At 33.8% G+C, this 23,408-nt stretch overlaps 2 pseudogenes; one reads left to right on the top strand and one right to left on the bottom strand.

Moving 5' to 3' along the window:
- Nucleotides 1-711: 711 nt before the first annotated feature.
- LOC149149826 (magnesium-protoporphyrin IX monomethyl ester [oxidative] cyclase, chloroplastic-like) lies at nt 712-13,121 on the bottom strand (annotated as a pseudogene).
- A 5,579-nt stretch (nt 13,122-18,700) lies between these two features.
- LOC149149825 (F-box/kelch-repeat protein At5g60570 pseudogene) lies at nt 18,701-19,350 on the top strand (annotated as a pseudogene).
- Nucleotides 19,351-23,408: the final 4,058 nt, after the last annotated feature.

Below are 23,408 nucleotides of genomic sequence, written 5' to 3'. Positions count from 1 at the left end.
TTGCGAATCTCTTAGCAAATTATATTATCTTGTAAAATCATGGCGAATATTTCACTAAATTACAAAATCTTGTAAGATCTTGGCAAATATTTCACTGAATAATAAAACATTGTGAAGTCTTGGAAATTTTTTTGATAAAGTATAAAACCAATATGATAATAGGAAAACATATTCATCAAACTGTAATATACTAACTTACATGTTTAGAAAAAAGAAACATAATTTTTTCTTCCTACAAACAATGTTGCAAGCTTTAGTGGGCGTGTTTGTCAAGGTTCTTACTGTACACTCTTGCATATCCCTCTATTAGTTTTGATAATATTCCACCACAAAGTTCTTGTATGTGTTGATATTGACCACCACTTCTGTCAAGGTAGGAGAGATTAATATTTTCTCTACCACTTCTGTCAAGCTATGAGAGATTAATGTTTACACAAATCATGGCATAAAAACACCTATTGAGTTTAAATATTTTGTTTGCTAACAAGACATAGATACTTTCTATTGTTGAGACCTTTAGATCACATAACTCCAATGTTACATATAGAATGTGCATATGTAAAGACAATCTTGTGACATAATATGAATGCTTTTCTAGAAAAGGGTAGGACATCTCAAAAGTCAAACAAATACAAATAAAGACATAGAGTCACAGAGCTCCATTCTCGACGATATAATGCAACCGTGAAGTTTTGCATGTATGAAATGCATCTAGTACACAACCTGTGGCTCAAAATTAGCGTAATCCAAAGAACCAGAATCCACAAGTGGCATCAAATAAGGTGTTATTAATTCTGACACCAAAGCAAATATAAGAGTAATTCTTTGGAGATTCTTCACAAAGCCAGGAGTTTGGCTTTCTCCAATTGTTATTATCTGTTGGTTGATTTCTACCATCCTGTCAAGTTTCTTTTTGAATTTTGGATTCTCAACATCGAAGACAACAGGAAAAATCCTTGATGTAGTTCGGTTTGTCTACATCAGTCAGAAAAATACATTGCTAAAATCCATCACACACAAAAATCAATACAACTCAATTTTAGCCACACAAAATGGCTTCTAAGTATTGTGATCTATATGAAAAATCTAACCCACCTCAGTGATCAGATGCATATCGAACTCTTTTATGTTCAGTCCAATGCCTTCATAAAATGTTGTCCTCTGGAAACCATTTAGGTACATCGTCACATATACCTACAAAGGAAATCAATTTTACCCAGAAGAAATAATTCACACGGAATAAGAAACACTAAAGCATCCAATAAATATTGAATGAAAATAACAGACATCATATTGCCTAGATATTTAGGATATATTAGATGTAATTCAAGATTAACTCACCGAGAGACAAAAAAACCTTAACCAAAGCTTGACCTTCCAGCCAATCAAACATGGTGGTTGTGCTTTAAATGAAGCTGAGAAAAAGTCACCATGCCTATTCTCATCCTAACACCAGTTCTTAAAGTACTTGAAATAAGATACACTTGACACTCAGGGTTTTCTCTTATGTGCCTATATATGGTAATATATCTTTAGTAACCGATCTTCTCAGATAAGTAAGTGGCATAGAATATTAACTTAGGCTTGAAGAAAGTATATTTGCATGCTTTAGCTAGGAAACCGAGGTCCATTTCAAGATTGAAATATGATGAACCATTGTTTAAAAACCTATAATCCAATGGTCAAATGTTGAGTTGAGAAAGTCAACAAACAAAATACAACATAAAATGAAATTACAATGGCAAAAATATACATTCCATATAAATACTTTATCCAATGTAAGTTTCAAATGGAAATATATCCAATCTAGTAAACAACAGTGCCAACAAATGTAGGGAGTTGTGAAAGGGGAGCCATTTTTGCAGCAAACAACTACGACTTTGATCTGATAAACCACACCTACAAAGTAAGATAACATACCCTTCATGGCGAGCTTCATCTTTGGACATGAGGGAAAATATCTCAGCCACAAATAGGTTGGTTTTCTGCAAATGAACATTCGAGTTAGGTCAATTTCCTACATACCCATTCACCAAGTCATCTCATAACATGACACAAATGGATATTCATCAAATCAATTTTTGTATCTCAATTGTTTCTTGTAATTACATATCCATATCACACAAAGTCATCAAAATCTCAAGCCAAGTATGTAATAGAAGTCATCGAACCATGTTGACTTGAGAGGAAAATTGATTGTATTAACCCCTACATTATATCCTATTTTTCAAGATGTATACATATCTGAATTTAATAAAGTTTACTAAACTAATAGTCACTCAATGTATCATTGGCAAGAGGATAGACTCTGCCCCTAGATGTAAGGTGTACAGGAGAGAAGTCACTGTCAAATTGTTGAATGCAACGATTTGTGCTTTTGGTTGCAGCTTGACACAACCAATTTGGTAAGTTTGCATGTTGTTGGTAGGTGTTTGTAATCCTTTAAAGGAATTAAGGAAGCATTACAGGGTTCCCATAAATATCAACTAGTGGAGGGGAATTCAAAGGTGTAGCTTCATGCTACTGTGATGGGGTCCATTTCAGGGTGTAAATGGTGGAGAACTATTGACTGCCTTAGAGAGGCTCAAAATATGTGTTAAGAAACTCAGGCTTCTTCATTCAAAGCATCTAGAGAGAAATCCTTGGAAGACTATCTTACTAACTGAGAAATTTTTTATTTGTAGGTTTGTTTGCTAAATCATGAAGCCTTTTTCTTCTGACTAGAGAAAGAATAAATGGGTTTGTTAAACAATTCTTTCACTTAATACCTCATTTTAAGATTTTTTTGCCATTAAAATTTGTATTTGTTGCAAATATGATAAAATTTATTGAGGAAGGCCCTTGGATTTAGGGAAGTACAAGATATTTTTTCAACTCTGGTTCCCTAATATTTTTCTAGCATCTTTTATCCCTCTTCCATCCCACTATGATCAAGGCTTCCAAACCTGCTTGTGCACCTTTGGCTAGAAAATGTTTTAGAAGAAATAGAGAAGTCCATCAGGAGTATAGATTGAACTGGATCTTCATAAAGGTTGGACGGGGGTTAATTTTCTAGAGTTTCAAGGTAACCACTGGAACAAGACTCACTGAGTCTCCTGGTTACTTGCAAGTTACTCAAGTCAGCAGAAAAACAAGGGGAGGACATGGTTAATCTCATCAAAAGTTCAAACTCTTCATTACTGGGTGAGTTTGTGTAGGGTTTGGTCTATTCCTAAAAGACTAGTTGAGCATTTCAAGGTTTGACCAAGTTCAACCTCATGCACTCGGTCAACAACCTATAGATTGAAAAATTCATTTAAAAAAAATACAACATTTCTTTAAGGGTTTCAGACTTATTTTTTCTTTCGGGCATAAGAATTTATAGAGAGGATTCTCCATCAAAACGCATCACAATTCAATTTTGTTTTGTGGATTTTTAATCCATGTGAAGGGTCTAATTGCTTGGACAACAGATTTTGGGAATTTTGAAAGTATTGTGCAGCCAAATTTATTAAGATCGACACTAAAGATGTGGCCAGACTTGTGTTCTATGCTATTAGCCTTAGCGATAAAATATTTTCGCAGAGATTGGAAGCAGTTTTTGGCTTGTGTAAATTTTGGATTTTTTTTAAAGATTTATTGGTTTTTTTCTTTTTCATAAAGCCTTAAGGAGAAAAAGAATGTTATTTTCCTTTATCTGGGATTAGTTGTAAATTTGTAATGCCTCCTTCCCTCTCTCAAGTGGGTTTAGGCATAATGCCTCCCTCTTGTCCCATGTCATTTTGTAAATCCTTTGTCCTATCCCAAGTTGTTTTTAAGGGGGGATATTAGGATATTAGACCTTAGGATTTTCTTAAGACCAACTTGGTCTAATGTACTATAGTCATGTGTGTTTTGGTTATCTAATGGTCACCATTCTATCTCATGCACAAATGCTTCGATGGTGCTCATGTTCTAGGTATTTATGACAACTGATCTATGTTTTATCACCTAATTGGTCCATGATATCTATTTGAAGATCATGGATGGTCACTTGTCTCACATTATGAAGAGTAGAGTATTGTACTGGAGATAGCCCTTCATTTATTGTGTAGTAATACAAATTTTATATTCCTTCATGGATGTCTCATTTTGAGGGTTTTACCATTTAAATCTTAGTTTCTTAGCTTATGGTCAGCATGAGTTATTCCTAATTGGTATACATCCTTCTGAGTAACCCACTTGTGATTTCCTAATATGGTATCAAAGTGCTTGTGAGGTTCACTCCTCGTTCAAAGATTAAGCTAGTTATGTTGGGTATTTGAATAGCTTCAGATCCCTTCTTTTGGTTTCGAGGTCAGATCTATGGAGCTCATATTATTAGGTCTTGAACAACTGGGGTGGTTGTTCTATTTCAACAAAACCTATGTATTTTTGGGAGATATGACCACTCCATGTATTACAATCAAATTTCAATGCTTTGTTTTTTGCTTATGTTGGGGCCCTCAAGGTTCACTTGCATTTGAGGTTCTTGGGAGTCATGGCACTTCATATGGGCACAACCCTAGATTTGTAGATAGTTGCAAGTGGACCCAAGGTTTGCTTAAGGGTTGGGTCCACCTTAGCAGCACAAGATAGTATGTATAAATGTAAGACTTTGGCCTAGTTTTGGAATCTAATCTAGATAAACAAATGCAAAACAGAGGATATCTCTGTGTGTCCATATTTCATTTCATGAGAAATGATACAACTTTTATGTTGCTTCGTGGGTGTTTCCCTCTTTGAGGGTTTTACCACATAAATATTGGTGTCTCAGTTTTTATTTTTTATTTTATTATTTTATTATTTATTTATTTTTATTTTTATTTTTATTTTTATTTTTTATTTTTTATTTTTTATTTTATTTATTTTAGTAAATTATTTTATTTTATTTTTTATTATTTTTTATTTTATTTTATTTTATTTATTTATTTATTTTTATTTTTATTTTTATTTTTATTTATTTATTTATTTTTATTTTTTATTTTTTTCCAGTTTGATTTATTCCTTTATGGTGTTCATCCTATGAGTATCCCACCTGTGATTTCTCATTATGGTATCAGAGTGCTTGTGTGGTTAACTCCTTTTTTATTCGAAGATTGAGGTAGTTATGTTGAGTATTTGAAGAGTTTTAGATCCTTTGTTCTGGTTTTGAGGTCAGAATTGTGGAATTTTCCTTATTAGCTCTTGAAGTTCTAGAGTTGTTGTTCTATTTCAACAAAATATGTGCTTTTTGGGAAGATCTGACTGCTCCATGTATTACATAGTCAATGCTTGGTATTTTGCTTCCTTGTACTGCAACAACTCTTCAACAACGTTAAACACACCGTCATTTTCACTCACTAACTCCTTCATCACCTCAAGTACACTTAAAAACACCCCAACTAATCCTTGTTGCAACTCTCAACCTTCCTAATCTATTGGGTAGACTTCCTAGGAATAAACATTACATTGCACCATTGGTCCCTTTAGAAACTTAGGCGTCTTATTATATGGAAGAATAAATATGTAAGGCATCATGAACTAAAACTATCTTCTATGTTATCCAAATGAAAGTTGGTTCCTCCGAATACGGTGAATAAGTCTGTAAGTGGACCAGTTCCCGTCAGCTGCAAATGAAAAAACAATCTAGAAAAGTACCCAAAAAACAAGTTGATAAAGCTCCAAAACCCCATCCCCATCCATCCTATTAGGTTCACCTGTGCTATGTTAAGTAGTTCTCCCTTGCATCCACATTCTAATGTGTTGAAGGGGCCATTAACTTCCCCAAATGAAAGAAATTGTTTCCAAATAATCATGTCCTCTTCGATTGTGAACATCCTGATAAAAGTGATTCTTAACTCCACCTCCTAATCGTTAATAGGAATCAACTCTTTATGACTCTTTTGAGAGCACACAGTTTGGCTATTTTCCTACTATTTCCTTGTTTATCAGAAACCATCAAGTTGGGTCCATAACAACTACCTTCAGGTATGCTATGGTGTCTAAAGTCAACTCTTGATTTTTGTATATGGAAGTTTGAAACTTAAATTGTATATGGAAGATATATTCTGTTTAGGGATACCTTCAGGTATGCCATGGTGTCTAAAGTCAACTCTTGATTTTTGTATATGGAAGTTTGAAACTTAAATTGTATATGGAAGATATATTCTGTTTAGGGATACATGTTACCCCTATTTTTGTATAAAAATTGTGCAGGATATATGAATATTAATATGTCATTTCCAGAAATGGTCTTTTAAGTTCCTAAAGTAACTAAGGGATGTGTTAAATGTCTTCTTCTTCTCTTTGTGATTGGAAACAAGGTTTGGTATTATAAGGCCTTGTATTTTGTTTTTTGTACTAATATATATTTTACATTCACTAGAAACAAAATTTGAATAATTTGCTTGCAATTTTATAGTGGATATGTTAGGACAAAATAATTTTTTCAAGGAAAACATCGCAGGGAAACTAAAGGGATGCTTCCCCATATTCATGGATGACACTCCTAGTGAAACCATCCACATAAACTAGTGTAGCTAACCGAATCGATTCAAACCAGGTGTCTGCTAGCATGGAACTAGAAAATGACCAAAAACAATGGCAATAACTGGTTTATATAACCCCTTAGGTTCCGTTAGAATTAAATATAACAACTAACTACAAAAAAATCTGAAATTTTCCATTTTTTTATTAATTTATCAATATTTTCCAGAGTTCACTCTAATTTATTTTTATGAGAATATATTTCGTCTTACTAGAAGATACCATTGGTCCAAAGAATGTATACTTATTAATGTCTTGTATCTCTCCAATGTGAAAAATCTTCTTCATTCATCTTATTGGTCTAGCAGACACTGATTCCACAAATGGATCCAACATTTGATGTAGGAAAAGGATAATTACAAAAACAAATATTGAAGTTGAAATGTTTTCATGAAATCAATTGTTTTATGAAAACTTGAATTTGGAAAATATGTACTTCCATTAAACTTAGGATTTCATATTTATGACTCTCTATAAGATGATTATTGGTAAGGTCCATACCAAGATGGGAAAAACAAATGGAATACACAACACCATACAAGTCAAAGCAAAGATGTCCATTGTCACCCATACTCTTTCAGCTTTATATTGATGAGCTAGAAGATCTCATTTCAAAGTGATACATGTGGTTTCCTTCTCTATGGGATTTCCATTGGAATTATGTTATGTGGATGACCTTGTCCTTTTATCCCACATAATCACAGGACTCCAAAATAATCTAGACACTTTGAGCTCATTCTATGATAGTTTTGGCCTTCAGGTCAACTTCGAAAAATTAAATATTCTGGCTTTCAACATGTCTGAGAAGGATGCATCTAATACTACTCTCACCTATAAAGAAGAGGAGGTAGAAATCGTGACATCCTACACTTACACTGGAGTAGTATCCTCTGGCCCATCCTTTAGTGTAATCCTAACAACAAAATCAAGGTGGAGTAGAGGATACGAAGGATTAGAAACACTATAGAAAAAATGTTTCCAGATCGACTTCCAAGATATTTGGGCTTAGATCTTCCTCTTCCATACCTTAGTGACACCTCTATTTTACAATTGTGAAGCTTGGAACTTGTGCCTAAGTAAAATAGGATGGAAGTTGGAACTACTTGAGAGAGTACTCATTACTATGGTCTCAGAGTATATTCATGCAAGGAAAACTATCTCACACTTTTGGCCCCTCTGCACTTCCATGATTTTCCATGTTATGACCATGTTGCACAGAATTTGTTGCATGGCAAACTCCCACTCAAGCCAAAACAGATATCCTTACGACTATCCAATTCTCTATATAACTTGCTAGCCAAAGTATCATAAATCGCTGGCATGCTAGATCTTCCTCTTTGCTCTAATACTTGAACATTGATATCGAATTTATTATGGCTTAAAGATTTGTTTACAATATAAGGAGATAGATGTATTTACCTACTCCTTCATTAGATGCTTTACCTTTGACCATAGACTCTAAGAGATGGATCTTTCCACATTGTTAATTCTAGGTTCACCACCTATTATTTTTACCTTCTAAATGATTCTGGTCACAATAATCATTATGAGCATATCTACCATATTTATTAGGCAGGTGGAAATTATAAAGCTCATCACATACTTCTTTTCATCCTTGGATGATAGGAGAGATTAAGGTTAATGACATTTTTGGCCTAGGGCTTCCTCCTTGGTGCCCTCTAGACCCTTTCCTAGTTTGATCTTTTAGGTTTCTTGGGGTTTTATTCTCCCTCTCTTTTGGTAGTCTTCATATAATCAATTCTTTTTCATTTCTTCTTAACAATCACCAAATAAATTTGTATTTCAAATGACAACTTCAGAAATTCAATGTAATAGACAAATGGACATTTTCACATTCAAAACTTTAATTTACAGTGAACAGTTTAGGAGGACAAAACCTAATGATGAAGACAAACAACACTACTAGATGCATATACAAAATATCAGCTCATTGGAATAGCCCTCTAGCTCTGGTCTGTGATATACACTGCCGAGAAAATGCATGTATAGGTTCACCTTTGATATCAGCTTTGTGGTTCCAAGCAGAACTATTCCCAGAGGTAGTACGCTGCCCATAATGTGTCTCCAACAATAATGAGTGCACAAGAGTATTATTCCAGTGATCAAAACTAGGGTATTATGAGGTTCAATAACAAAAAATCCTTATTCGAGTGTAAAAAAACCCCTTATTAAGTATTTTCTTTATCAAGAAAAAATTAGGGCCACTTTTGCAACCACATATCTCTTTGCAAATAATATTAGAATTAATTACCTCGAACGATTTGTACATCCATTAAACATCTTATAGGTTTAAAAAAAGGATTTTCCATTCCCTTCAAGCGCCTATAAATTTGCAAAACTTAAACAAATATAAAATTGCACGTGAACATGCACTTCTTTATTAGACAAAGAACAATAAAGAAATGAAACCAAAATCACACAAGGACTAAAACTTCAAATATCCTAATCCAAGGGTGTCTATATTATCTCCAATTCACAAAAAAAAATGAAAAAGGATAACTTACAAATTTTTAAATCAAGCATTATAGAAAGATAATAATCTAAAGTGCTCTAGCTTATTATATTATAGAAAACATTAAATGATGATACAAACTTAATACTCTAGTTTGTTGCAACCAAATTCTACCAATACATATCTAGCAAATTCAAAAAATGAGAAGTGAAAGCTAAATATATTGTTAGAGATTCTATTGAGCCTAGCTGGATGGGATTCTTCAATGTGTGTAGGTTTTATTATTCCCCTATCATGGCATATTGGTGGATTTCATCTTGGGATTGGAGCAGAGACCATTCAACTTGTTTCTTCTCTGCTTTTTCTTCCTTTCTTCATCTGAACTTATATCTATTTATCCTAGTGGCACTAGGTTTGTGTTATGGGACAAAGAAAAACCTAATTACCTTAGGTATCATGAAACATCTGAAATGTAGATTTAAAAGATGTGATTTTATGGACCTTATAACAAGCTTCCTTAATGGTGTAAATACTAAAACCACCTAATTAAGAAAAGAAAAAAATTCATATCTAGGAATGTGATTCACAAATACAAATGCATTTCATTGATAGAAAGCTAGATAAGGGATCAAACTCAACAAACAAAGAAGCTCCACGTATGAATGATGGTGATATTTTAGAAAAAAAAAAAGGAGATTTCAAGAGGACCTTGGTGATCATCTTCCAAATCATAATCTATTTCATGTGTTGTTTATCTTTCTTGTATTAAGTGTCCCAAAAATTGTGGATTGGTTAACAATCACAAATTAAGCCAAGAGATAAGACAATATTTTGGAAAGTTAATTATCCCATCATATAATCCACTTGTAAGAAAAGGGAATTTTCAGTACAATTTCTTCATTTTATTATTTGATGGATTCATCCCATCAAACGCTGCACTTAGAATGACATTCTAATGTACAATGTTGAGAAAGTTATGTTGTACCACTATTAAAATGAGAATATAATATCTATAGATGTCCTAGATAAGTCAACAATTTTAATAATCTAGAAACATAAGAAATAGATCAAAACACACTTTGTCTACAATTGAATCACTCACAATTCTCTTATTGAAGTTTGAATACAAATGTAATAGGGTATAGTGCACATTGTACATTTGTTTTTCCCTTTCCAATATAAAATCTCAACTCATATAACACTAACGAATAAGCTTTATCTCTTAGGCATACATCCGAGTGTGAGTGTTTTTGTTTATACATATATGCACATTTCTATATACAAGAAATGTTCCATATGATACACATCCATATACAAAATATAGTACAACAGTACATTTCTTTCCATTGCACGTAGTAGAGAAATAAGTTGTAAGCTCTTAATGAAGCTTGCAATAGGTCTATAGGTTCTTTACATTGGCTTAATTTTTTATTCTCTGTGTTCAAACTACTCAAACAATTCTCTTGATTGGGGTTTAAAGAAGTCTACCATGGAATCATACAAATTTGTTTTTTCCTGTACACTCAGAATAAAATCAAGGTGAGCGTAGGAGTCCAAATAGACCAACACTGGCTTACTATTCAACTGGGCGAGTGTGTGGTTTACATCCACCAAATATCCCAAAGCATCTTTCCCTCCATTTTCCATCCACAAAGGAAGTGATTATGGGATCTAAGAGAGATCATAATCCATCGGATTTAAGATTCCATAATGCTTCAACTTCCCCCAGAGTCCATAGTCAAACTTTACAAATGTTTCCTTTCGAATCACTACCAAGTTACAACAAACAAATAAATTTAGGAGTCATCTAAAATGTGCTCTAGAGTCTTAAATTCAAATTAGATAATGCAAGCCTACAATTATTATGTAATTAAGCAAGCTCGGGTATTACAAATAAGAGAGTACGACACTCTCTATCTCTCTCTCTCTAAGTGGAATATATTAAAGCTTACAAAAAAGCACTAGACATAAACCTATGCAGAAGCCACAAAAATATAATTTTTTGTAAGATATTTATTATATTATACAGAAAAATAAAGATACAAAGAAACTCAATTACCTCACTGCTTCCAGAGAAGCAATGAGGTCAAAGTAAGCCCTTGTAGAGCATTCCTTGGCATCTTCTTCTTAGCAAATAACTCTTTTCATTGACTTGGTTAGACAAACAATAAAAAACAATCTTCCTAAATGAATCAACAGACCCAGTCACACCCTCAAATACATTTAAAACAAATGCACCAAAAACCATATAAATGAAGTCGATCCTATAAATGACAGAAATTCCTAATTACATATAAAATAACAACTGATTTGAAAGGCACTAATATGTTTGCAGCTTAATTGGTCAGCAAATTATATGGAGAAAAGTAATCTTCACATTTTAAAGTGGCTTGGGTGCCATTGATCCATGAAATCACAGAACGAGGAACTATTTTCAACTGGGCAACCATTCTATCCCATTCTTTGTAGGAAGCTATTAGGAAGGCCAATCCTGGTGTATCTTATCTATTGGATGTGGTTTGTGCTTCTAACTCATTTGTAGGCATGGGTTGGTCCTGGACACCTGACCAACCTCTTGTTCATGTGTATTGCAAGGATCTTTGGGAGCATAAATACATACATAATTATGCTCAGATTTGTGATTACTTTTTTGCACCTTTGTATGAGTTGATCTTTTGCAAACCATACCCAAGATTGTCTCAAGAAGCTATAGAAGTGTTGAAAAATATTGGAGACTAGTATATAGATGAATGGTCTATTTATATCAAGATATATGGGGAAATGAGACCTCCCCACACATTGCCAACTTATGTTCCCAATAGGTTATTCATTTGAGAGATTGGCTATCAAATAACTCTACATGGTTTCAACACCTATCTCTTGAAGCATAAGAATTTATGTCCCCCATATCCAAAGGCCCATTTTAAAAACTTGTTTGGGCTCCATGAGCATTTTCAGTCTCTAGAAGCAATAAAAAGAAGTTCACAAAGGCCTTTAACAATACCTATATGGACCACATGAGCCCAAAAGAGACCTGTAAATAACCTTAGATGATGGAATCCCAAAGATACAACTCCATTAACTGTTGAAATGGTGAAACATAACATGACAACTGATAAAAAATTAATTATCTAGGAAATTACTAACCTTCAAGGTTGCCTCAGTAGGAATACCAGTTGCATGGAACTGGTGACCTTGACAAGATATCCTAGCATCATTGCAAACTGCAATAATTTTTTCTAGAGTTTCTAAATTTTCCTCCATATTATGTGTTGTCCAATTCAATATTCTTCCATCCTCAAGATTATATGTTTTTCCTTCAACATTAAACTCTCTAAGTGAACCAACATTGTGCCCTATGGCTATAAATTCACTAGTAGACATTTGATTGGTTGTAAGAGTGCTTGTGTTAAAAAAGAAAATCATTATGGTGCAACCCTATGTCTCCACACTAGGTAGCTTCTGCACAATAGCATTCTTTTGTGCTAGCTTATGAGTTCTAGGAGCCAAACATGTAGTAATGAAAGTAGGAAATCCCTATGGTATACCAACAACTATCAGAGAAACAACAATCTTAAAGTACTACATACACTTCTCAAATGAGAATATGATTTTTTTGCTACTCATTTATGACTTCCCATGAGAGAAAATATTTATAGCTCATGATCCAGACAAGAATACAAACAACACCAATCACTGGTGTCACTCTTTCACCAAATTCATCTAATTTTATTTTCAAACGGGTATCATGAGCTTCCATTGAAGCCTCCTGAATTTGTGCCTAAATTTTACCTATTTCTATAGACATGCCAATGCTCACAACAATGCAAGTGCAACAACCATTGGTAACTGTAGTTCCTTCAAACACCATGCATTCTTTTGACTACAACTCACAGTCATAGAAAATGACTGGATATGCTCTTTTCACCACAAGCATGTCTTCTCCACTCAGGGAGCTATGCTCCATCCTAAAGGTGGATGTCTTGAGGGGCACAATTCTCATGTATGTAGGAACCTTGCCTCCCACCTTCAGTTCCACTATATCTCCTAGAACAAGTTCTCTGGAGGGGATATCTGGAACATAATGTCCATCTCTCAAGAACTTTGCATGATCAAACTGCATTTCTTTGAGAGCTTCCCCCTCTGCATGATCATACTACATTTCTTTGAGATGATTGTTTATCTTCCCACTATTTCTACCAAGATAGGCATTATGAAGCCATGCCAAAATACAACTTTTGCATCAAATTCATCCTCAGATTAACACTCATACAAGAAAGGCTTCAAAATTATTTTTGGAAAAGAAGATTTGGACATGTTTAGGACCCCACTATGACCAAATTGTTTTCAGAAATCTACAAGTCTCTCTAGTTCAACAAAAAAATATCTTGTGCTCTTTGTTATATAAAATACAACTTCCTATATTTCCTATATCTTCAAGGCATAATGGACTTATATGTTATCTCGATAAAAATGTGCTCACCTGGTATCAACATATAGAAGTTTCTCTGCATGCTCTTTTTGTGCTGGGAAAGAAATGCAACCTTCCCATGTAGGCGAGAATCAATCAAGGATAGACAACTCCTGTGAAAACTATCTGCCATTACATACCCAAGTTTAAATTTATTGTTTCTTAGTGGATTTTAAGTGTGTGTTTTAGTCATGGAACCAAAGACATTTGCTCACCTTGATTGACAACTATGAGAGTGTCCCAAATCAACAAACATAGCCTCGGCACCTATCAATCATGACTGATATTCTTCAATATGATCACAAGAAATAAAGTTTCTTATATAATTAACAACTAAAGAGTTTTTGGTTCCACTATATCTATGAGAAATAAAGTTTCTTATGTAATTATCAAGTTGCAATCTTTATATCCTAACTGCATACTTTCTAATTGAAAACCAAAGATATTTGTTCTTTTGAAAATATTCTAACAATGATGAGGGATACATATAAGTCTAGTAGGGTACTTCTTTAAAAAAAATGAATTAGCTTGTTATTGTCAAAAAGAGGCTAATGTTCCCCAATTTAGCATTACATGGGAAACATTAGCACTATTCATTTCAATGACCTTTAGCTTACAAGTCATGAGTGGGGGGTATATAGTCCACCAAAGTTGCATAGGACTTACACTTGGCCTCAACCATTGTTCCCTACACTAGCACACTAGTTTCTAGATGGAAAATGATCAGACTTTCTATAAAGATGGAAATAATCTGAGTCTTAGCCCAAAGAAGACTAATATTCACTGCAAGCCTATTTTAACAGATAATGTGGAGTACAGAGAGATAGGTTTAGTAGAGAATAACATTAAAGAAAGGCTTCAATGCCCTTTTGCACACATAGCAAATGAAATTGATAAACCCTCAGTTCCTATCTTGGCTAGATGTTCAATGATAGAGAAGAAAGCTCAAGTCCATGGAGATTTGATATCTGATCTCAGGATCAATGAGGATTGCCTGAACTTTATTGGCATATTAGAAGAGGAAAACTCAGTTCTCAAGAATCTTTGGGAACAAATGGAGCATACTTCAGATGGGGATGAGAATAATTCTGATCTTAGTCCAGAGAGGAGTAATATTTGTTGTGGGCCTGTTTTAACAGCTAAAGTGGACTCCACAAAGAAATATTTAGTGGAAAATAACATCATAGAAAGATTTCAACATGATTCTAGAAGCACAATAGTTGAAATTGATGAATCCTCGGTTCCTATCTTGGGTAGATGTTCAATAGTAGAGAAGAAAATGGAGGTCCATGAAGATCTGATATCTGATTTAAGGATCAATGAAGATAGCCTGAATTTCCATGCAATTATAAAAGAGGAAAACTCAGATTTGAAGGGCCTCTTTAAAGAAATGGAACAAATTTCACATGGGGATGAAAATAGTCTCAATCTTAGTACAAAGAATATTGATATTAGTGCAGATGACCTGAATTCCCATGACATTATAAAAAAGGAAAATTCAAATTATGATAATATTTGGAAAGAAATGGAGAATATGTCACATGGGGATGAAAGTTATTTCAATCTTAGTCTAGAGAGGACTAATACTGATTGTAAGCCTATTTTTATAGCTAAAAGTGAGTCCACAAAGAAAAACTTAGTGGACAATAACATCAAAAAAACATTTCAACAGGTCTCTGCAAGCATAGAATCTGAAAATGTTAAACCCTCAATTCCTATCTTGGCTAGATGGTCTACATTAGAGAAGAAAATTGAGGTCCATGAAGATATGATATCGGATCTAAGGATCAATGATGATGAATTGAATTTTGATAGAATTTTAGAAGAAGAAAACTCAGACCTCAACAATATTTGGAAAGAAATGGAGCAGATTTCACCTAGGCATCTACTTCTATCAACAAGCATGGTATGTGATAAAACTACCATATTTATCTGTTTGGAAAGATTCTTCCTTATTTTACTTTGTCAATGGACATTTGTATTTGAATACATTGCTAGTAAGTCTACTGATTTTATCCATGTACTTTAGAATATGAAGACATGTGATATGCTTTATGTGGTTACAATTCATGAAATATAATAGATGCAAAATTCTTCCCACCTTCCCTTCCCTGCCCCCACACCCATAGAAGATAAGATCTTCATGCACTTAAGAATGGAATTTTTCAAACAAAAGATAAGATCTTCTTGCAACCAAGAGTGGATTTTTTCAAACAGTGGTTGGAAAGATGTTCTGGAAATGGATAGAGGAAATTGATTTGTAACTTGCATGGTTGCTTGGATACAAGTGTCCTTAAACTGGCATTATTTCAACTTTCTAGTTATCAATGAACTAAGAGGCAAAAAATCCCATGGGAGGTTTCTATTGTAGCATAGTCAATTACTCTTTTCTAAGCGTCAGCAATTGTATGGGAGGTGATTGGTTTTTCTATTATTGAAGTTTATGATAAATTTGTTCATATAGAAACTGAAATTTCAACAATGCCAAGTGGCACTGAAAGTCTTGCAATGGCTTGAAGAAATGAAGAGATTGCCTCATTTTTTTCTTTTTCCACATTTACTTCCATTTCAATGCAACTCTAAAAACTAGGGATTTCAACAAAGTAGGCTAGAATAAGATTTTCATCTACAATTTGTCTTCAATGTATATATTATCCAATGCATTCCATGTACAATAGCATTTTTTTCTATTTCCTTGAATCTTTTCATATTCATGATCTCATCTATGACTGTTATATTTCATATGTGAGTGTGAAGAATAGGACACGAAGAATATTTAGCAAGACTTCACTAGATAATGTTTGTTCCTCAACATAATTGTAACTCATAGAAATACACAATCATGAACTATTAATTTTCAGCGCTAGACAGGGTTCCAGATTAAAACTTCACTTATTATCCAATGTTCCAACTACTCTAATTAGAAGTGGGTTACTGAGTGCATGGATTCACAAGCATATATGAGTACAATTCAAAATACGATTAAATAGAATCTGGACTCTATGGGACATGAGGTAACATCTATTAAAGAAGTGGATGGAAACAATACTTTAAAATAAATGTGTTTGTTTGTTTCTTTGTTTGTTTGTTTGTTTTTTTTTTTTTTTTTTTTTTTTTTTTTTTTAAATAACATGACTTTGGTTAGGTAACCATACTAATTTAGTTGTGAACAATGGACAAAGTAACTCACCTTTGTTTCAATAGGTGAATTCCCAAGCCAGACATACATCTGGGAAGAAATATTGTTTTCCCTTTGCATCAGTGTTGCACTAATGGGGCAAAGTGTATCAATTCCAGCAACGTGCAAACATAAAGAACATGCCTGTAGAGAACAAAGACAACAAAAGTTTCCCTAATTTACCCTAGGGCTCTTCATAAAAGCATGTCAGTTGGTTTCATCCAGCAACCTCTGCCTCATATGGGTTAATGGAGATGTATCAAAATGGAACAATTACTGTCACTAAAAGAATGTTTAGATATTTTAGAACCCATTGAAGGTAGCACACATATGCATGAACAAATCATAAGTTTAGTTAAAAATGTACCTCTTGTTCCAAGGTTCATTCCTTCTGTGCATCTTGTATCAAATGGGCTCTCTGGAATTTCTACCCCTTCTTGGACAATCCCTAGCAAAGGCAAAAATGCTTCTCTAGAATCCTCTCTTTTGAGAAAAAAATCTCTCTTCTAGGGTACACCATTCCTTGAAGAAAAAGAGAAGGGATTACCATGTACAAGTGGTTACAATGGAAATCTACAGACATATTTTATCGTTCCTCTTGATTCTAATTGTAAAAATGTTGTAAAGGGCTTCAGTTCAACGAAAGGCTTAATATCATATAGGTCAACATCCACTAGTATACGTCTAAATATATATCAAAGATATGATCTTGATATTTATCTTCAAAACTAACACAAATGCCTCCAATCCCCTTGGGTGTTGGGATCTAATCCCACACAAATCTTAAAAAAGGAACCAAATAAAACAAAAGCACTAAACAAAAATATGTGGAATCTACTTTATGAAACAAAAAGGCTTGCAATGTCTAAATATGCACACTAAATCAAAACCCAGTCGAATCAATATAGAAGAAGAGGATGGATACAATTTTGGTTATGATCATTTGGCTTCATCTCATAGAGATTTTCCATATAGTGATAGAAATATAAGTATGGAAATCCCACAAGTGAAAAAATGTCAGAGAACCTTAAAGAAAAGCACTTGCAAGAATTCCTTGTTCAGAAGGATGCTTATGTTGGTGAGCTTTCCAATAGAAATCTGGACAATCTGGACTCTGTGGGATAGGAGGTAACTTTTGTTAAAGAAGTGGATGGAAACAAATTCTTTAAAATAAAAGTTTTGTTTTCAAAAATATAGTAGGACTTTGGTTAGGTAACCATACTACTTCAGTTGTGAACAATGGACAAAGTAATAATTTATTTCAATGGACAAAGTAACTCAGCTTTGTTGCAGCAGGTAAATGCCCAAGCCAGGCAGACATCTAGGAAGAAATATTATTTTCCCTCTGCACCAGTGTTGTGGCTAATGGGAAAAAGTGTATCAATTCCAACGATATCTGTAGATAAAAAGAACATGGCAGCAGAGAACAGAGACAACAAAAATTTCTCTAATAAATTTTCCCAGTGACTTCCTTAGTAGGACTATTGCTCATATATGAAATTTGTAGATTCCTTTCTATTGATGCTTGAAATTCACATAACACTACATCGTTTGGCTTTTGAATTGTTTTAAACTCACTAAGTATCAAATCTAAGCATTTATGGTCTGCACACCTTGCTCTTGAGCTTGATGTCACCCCTCAAATCTGCTCAAGATTTGTAAAAGAGTCATAGAACTGTTGGTTTATGATTTTCTAAGGATATATCTCATGTGCTTGAGTTTTTTATGTTTTTTAAATAACATACCAAACTGGCATAAATGTTATAGTAATTTGAGGGAAAACATTGCCTAGAATGATTTCCTTTAACCACAATCCACTACATAAACTAAGCTAATTCATAAAATCTCATCTTTCTGACAATAACATAAAATAAGCTAAGATCATAAAATAACATACCCATGTTCTCTTTCTAGGATGGTCTCGTGTTTAAACTGAATGGAGATCTATGCTTCTATAAATCCACAAGTCCAACAACTCTGTAATCACTAAAAAAATCAAGCACATCAATTACATACGTGAATCCTACATAATTAGCACTGAATCTATAAAGGGATGGCTAGCCCTCGTTGTTTATTCAGTTCAAGAAACTATGGAGAGATAACCATAGTTGTGGGAGGAAGTGATCAGAATGGCATTGTGCTCAAGTCTACCAAGCTTTACAATTCCAAGCAAGGCACTTGGGAAACTCTGCCTGACATGCATTCTCCACAAAAACTCTGTTCAAGTTTTTTCATGGACATGAATTTTATGTCATAGGACGCATGTCAAGCCCCATAGTTTTCCTGACATGTGGAGAGGAGTATAATCTTCAAACAAGGACTTGGAGAAGGATACATGACATATTCCCTGAAGGGGACATAACAACTCATGCTCCCCCATTAGTTGTAGTCAATAATCAACTATATGCAGTTGAGTATACTAGAAATGAAGTTAAGAAATATAACAAGGAGAATAACGCATGGAGTGTTGTGGGTAGGTTTCCTATGAGGGAATATTCAATGAATGGTTTGGGTCTAGCATTCAAGGCTTGTGGTAATGAGATTATAGTAATTGGTGGACAGAGAACACCTAAAGGTGAATGCATTGTAGTGAATTCATGGAGGCCTACCTTTGATGCTTGGAGGCCAATAGACTAGAAAGTCCTTGTATTCAAGTGACACGCTAAAGTGTTTGTTTACAATTGTTCAGTAATGAGTTGTTGAGTTGGTCATTATTATTGGTCTCATCAATCTATTGGTGTTCTGTATTTTTCAAACTGTATACTTGTCCCAATGATCCGTTATAGAATGAACAATACCATATGACTTTGTTTAACCATAGTTTTTGCAAGAAATTGCCCATAATTACCAAATCCAAATATACCAATCTTCAAATGATTATTAGTTTTAAATTCTTCACTTTCCTTGGATTCATTACCAAGAGGTTGAGTAGCATCCAATGCTTTAACCTTCAGATGTCTGAGAAGGGAACTATATTCTCCATTTTGTTTCTTCCTAATAGAAAACAAAGAAGTTGACCTACTGTATCATACTTGTGTTAGCATCAATAGATGTTTGACACCAAAGCATGGATGTGAAGACTGAAACAAAAAATAGCTAAAGGTTTAAATGAGGCAACCATGCATTGGAATTCATACATCTCCAAACTTTTGGTGTACTTTACTACAACTTGGGATGTAAGCTTAGAAAGATTGATCCCTTGTGTTTTATGACACAGAGAGGAACATAATGCAACTTGTGCTTCTAGAACACCTATTATTCATGGTTAATCTGAAGTCAATTTTTTCTATTGGAAAACAAAGCCCTGCAATTTCACCAATACAAGACAAATTTCTTACCAGCAGAATATTTGATGGTACAACAATATTTGACAAGTCAAGCTACATGTACTAAACCTCAAAAACTTTAAGACCAACATGAAATATGTAAACTAACCCTTTTTTTTATAAAAATTATAACATCACACTGCATCGATTAACAGTATAAAATCCTCAACGACGAGTACAAAATATTCGGAAGGTTAAGATGCTTCAAACCTTGACATATACTCTAGAGTGTCCAGATTCATAATATCCAAAATAATAATTCATTCGGTATACTTTTACTTACTAGGGGACATTATCATTTAAAAACCCTATCACAGAGGATTCACCTAATAACCATATAGAGAATGTCTGATACATCAATTCGTTTACAGGGTATTAATGTCTCATTCCATGATTCACTGATTTACATCCATATTGAGTTGAAAACAAAAAAAAGAGTTGAAATTTCATTAGAATAATTGTGTTTTATATGCTTTTGACCATCCAATGGTATCCTAATGACTGAAAATTCTATACCTCAGTAAAAGAGCCCTACTACAGAAAACTTTGAATGTTCATCGGAAAAACATATATATACACAAAAAATATATTAAAATTAATCCCATTCATCCATATGAGGTCCACCACACAACCCTTGCTCAGGTGCATTCATAGTCCACAAATTAACAAAATACTAACATAATGAACACATGCGCTTACATAGATGTTTTAAACCCATCTTTAAATGCTATGAAGCTCAAAAAATCACATTTAAAAAAAAAATAGTAACATGTATCCTATGCTTGAAAGGCCAAATCCTTCAACAAAGTAATTTGTTCTGAAAATGACTAATGCATGCCTTATAATCCAAAAGGTCGTAATGAGTCGAGATCACATACAGTTGGCATGCCTATAAATCCAAGGAAAACAAGGATTGTTTAAACACCAAAAGCGGGATAGCGCAGGGAAAAAACCTTTAATTCAACAAAGTACTCCAAAAAGGACCAAGATCTAATATGTAAAATCGAAAATAACATTATTTTGAAGCAAACATTTAGGAAATTGAGGAATGTCATGCTTGGCCCTCATTAATTTCAGAAGATATTAAAAATTTAAAAACAGCTAGCTTTAGAAGAAACTTATATGTATAGAGAGATTTTTGACTGTTCAATGTCAAATGCATAGCAAACAAAATTAAACTACACAGAAATTTTGAAATGCTTAGTACTTTCTCATAAATTTGACCACTTAAATGCTTAATCCTCTTTGATTTAAAGAACGCTTAAATTCATAATGATATACGTAGAGATATATTTTCAACGGTTAAATGCCAAATGTGAATCCAAAAACATAGTTAAATAGAGAAGGTAAAAACAAAAAGTTGAAAAACTCTTCTGATGCTTGAAATGCGCAATATCATAGGGATGCGAGACATTCAAATCCATAATATCTGAGTTAAAACAACAAGATTTGATCAGGAAAAACAACTTACTTATTGTTGGAGTTCCCAAATGGAAGATAATTTATTTATAACCACGGGGATTATCAAATTTAATGCCTAATATCTTATAGAGTCACCAAAACACAAATTTAAACATCCAAATTCATCTTCAAGACCAAAGATGGAGCACCTTGAAGCCAAAAATTCATTAAAACTTTAAACAACAGAAAACTCGACAAAGTTTACCAACATTGCAAAGAGAAAATGACGATATTTACCTGAAAATGTTACCAAACCCTTGCACTAATTAGAAAAATGTCTGGACCAGAGAGTATTTAATGAAAATAAAATCCTTTTCAAACATTGAGCTACTATGTGCATACACGAATCTAACAGAACATTGGAGGCATAATATGCATGGTTTATTCTTTAAAATTCATATGGCCATTTTCTAGGCCAAACCAAGTCTTCAGGACGATCTTCCATCTGTTTTTCATGATGAGGTGGTTATGGGATCTGACCATTGATTTCTCTATCTAATTATTCCCAGGGAAATATGCCATGCAAGCCTAAAATCATGGACCTATCCCATTAAAATTTAACCATTAGAGACCACTTGCACCCCACCCTATACTCACAACCTTCAAAACAAATTGCCAAACTCGTATCTTACACGTGAATCAAGATTCAAACTACATAGTGTAAACCCTTGAAATGCAGGGTGAATTAAACCAAGAACCTTATGTGAATCAAATTACAAACCCCTGGCCCTAAAATCAGGGAAAATTCAACCTAGTCTCGATTTTCCAAGAATGGTAGAGGGCGAAATAGCCCCTAACTAGTCCCATATCTAGAAATCAGGTGATCAGAAGAAAAATCTACCTGCAACCTAAGAGAATCGACCTTGGAATGTTTATTCGCCCTATTTTTTATGGGCTAAAATATAATAATTATTTATTTTTTAAATATTTTTTTGGCTAACTATTGAAAAATGGTGTAATTTAAAAAATTTGCCCCTCCAAAATATGAAACCCCTTACATTTATCCTATGGGCTAAGATTCGCCCCTAAAATTTTCTATGCTTAATGTAAAGGTCATGTAAAGACCCATGATGTAATAATTGTAATATTGAGTCATGTTTGGACTATTGGGGTCAATTCAATTATGTATGTAATCCCATTTTGTGCATTTGATGTAATGTTGAGTCAAATATGTAACCCCACTTTGTTGGGTGATCGATGTAAGCATGAGTCCTTGGTGATAGGAAAGGTCATACTTGGTTGAGTCATAGAGTCGTGTACTTCATTAAAAATATTCTAGAAGATTCAACATATGCTTAGGGGGAGAATGGGCAGTGTTCATATTTAGCAAATCAGGCCTACAATGATCCTCTCTACAAATGGAGAAAGAAGTCTTCATTCAGGATTGGTCATCCCTTTACCCTTGATGTTAAAGGGGGAGAGTATCTTGGTGTTTGGAGAAGAATGCTTGGAGAAAATATTTATGTATGTCTTTGTAGGTATTTACAGATGGTGGTGACCAAACACCAACATGGTTGCCATCAAGTCCAAAGGGGGAGATTGTTGGAATTATGACTAATGTGTTGTCCTTGATGGAAACCTACTTGATAAATATGTCAACATGATGGTTATGTAGTGTGACAGAGAGAATGGACACAGGAATATTTGTTCAGAGACATAAGGATGATAAAGGTGAAGTTTAGGAAAGTATTTGTGGATCCTATGAATAAAGTTTGCGTACATATGTCGATATGGTGAATAAAAGTCGCGTACAGTTTCTGCACCATGGTATTGTCAATACCAGGGATCTTTACCATGGTATTGGCCCATAGTAATGAGTGTGACAATGGATATTTGATCTCATCAAAGAATACCATTGGCATTACTAAGGGATTGGCCTAAGGTATTGGCTAAGGATTATACTATATAAGGAGATGGAGATCAAGTGTTAGTGTGTGCATGTGATGGATTATTTATGAATGACTTGATATGAAA

This window comes from Pinus tabuliformis, chromosome 9, assembly GCF_031772625.1.
Source record: "Pinus tabuliformis cultivar Carrire ecotype Pingquan chromosome 9, CPIR1, whole genome shotgun sequence".
Taxonomy (NCBI): Eukaryota; Viridiplantae; Streptophyta; class Pinopsida; order Pinales; family Pinaceae; genus Pinus; species Pinus tabuliformis.
Note: the sequence above shows the minus strand (reverse complement) of the source record. Positions and strands in the feature narration are given on the sequence as shown.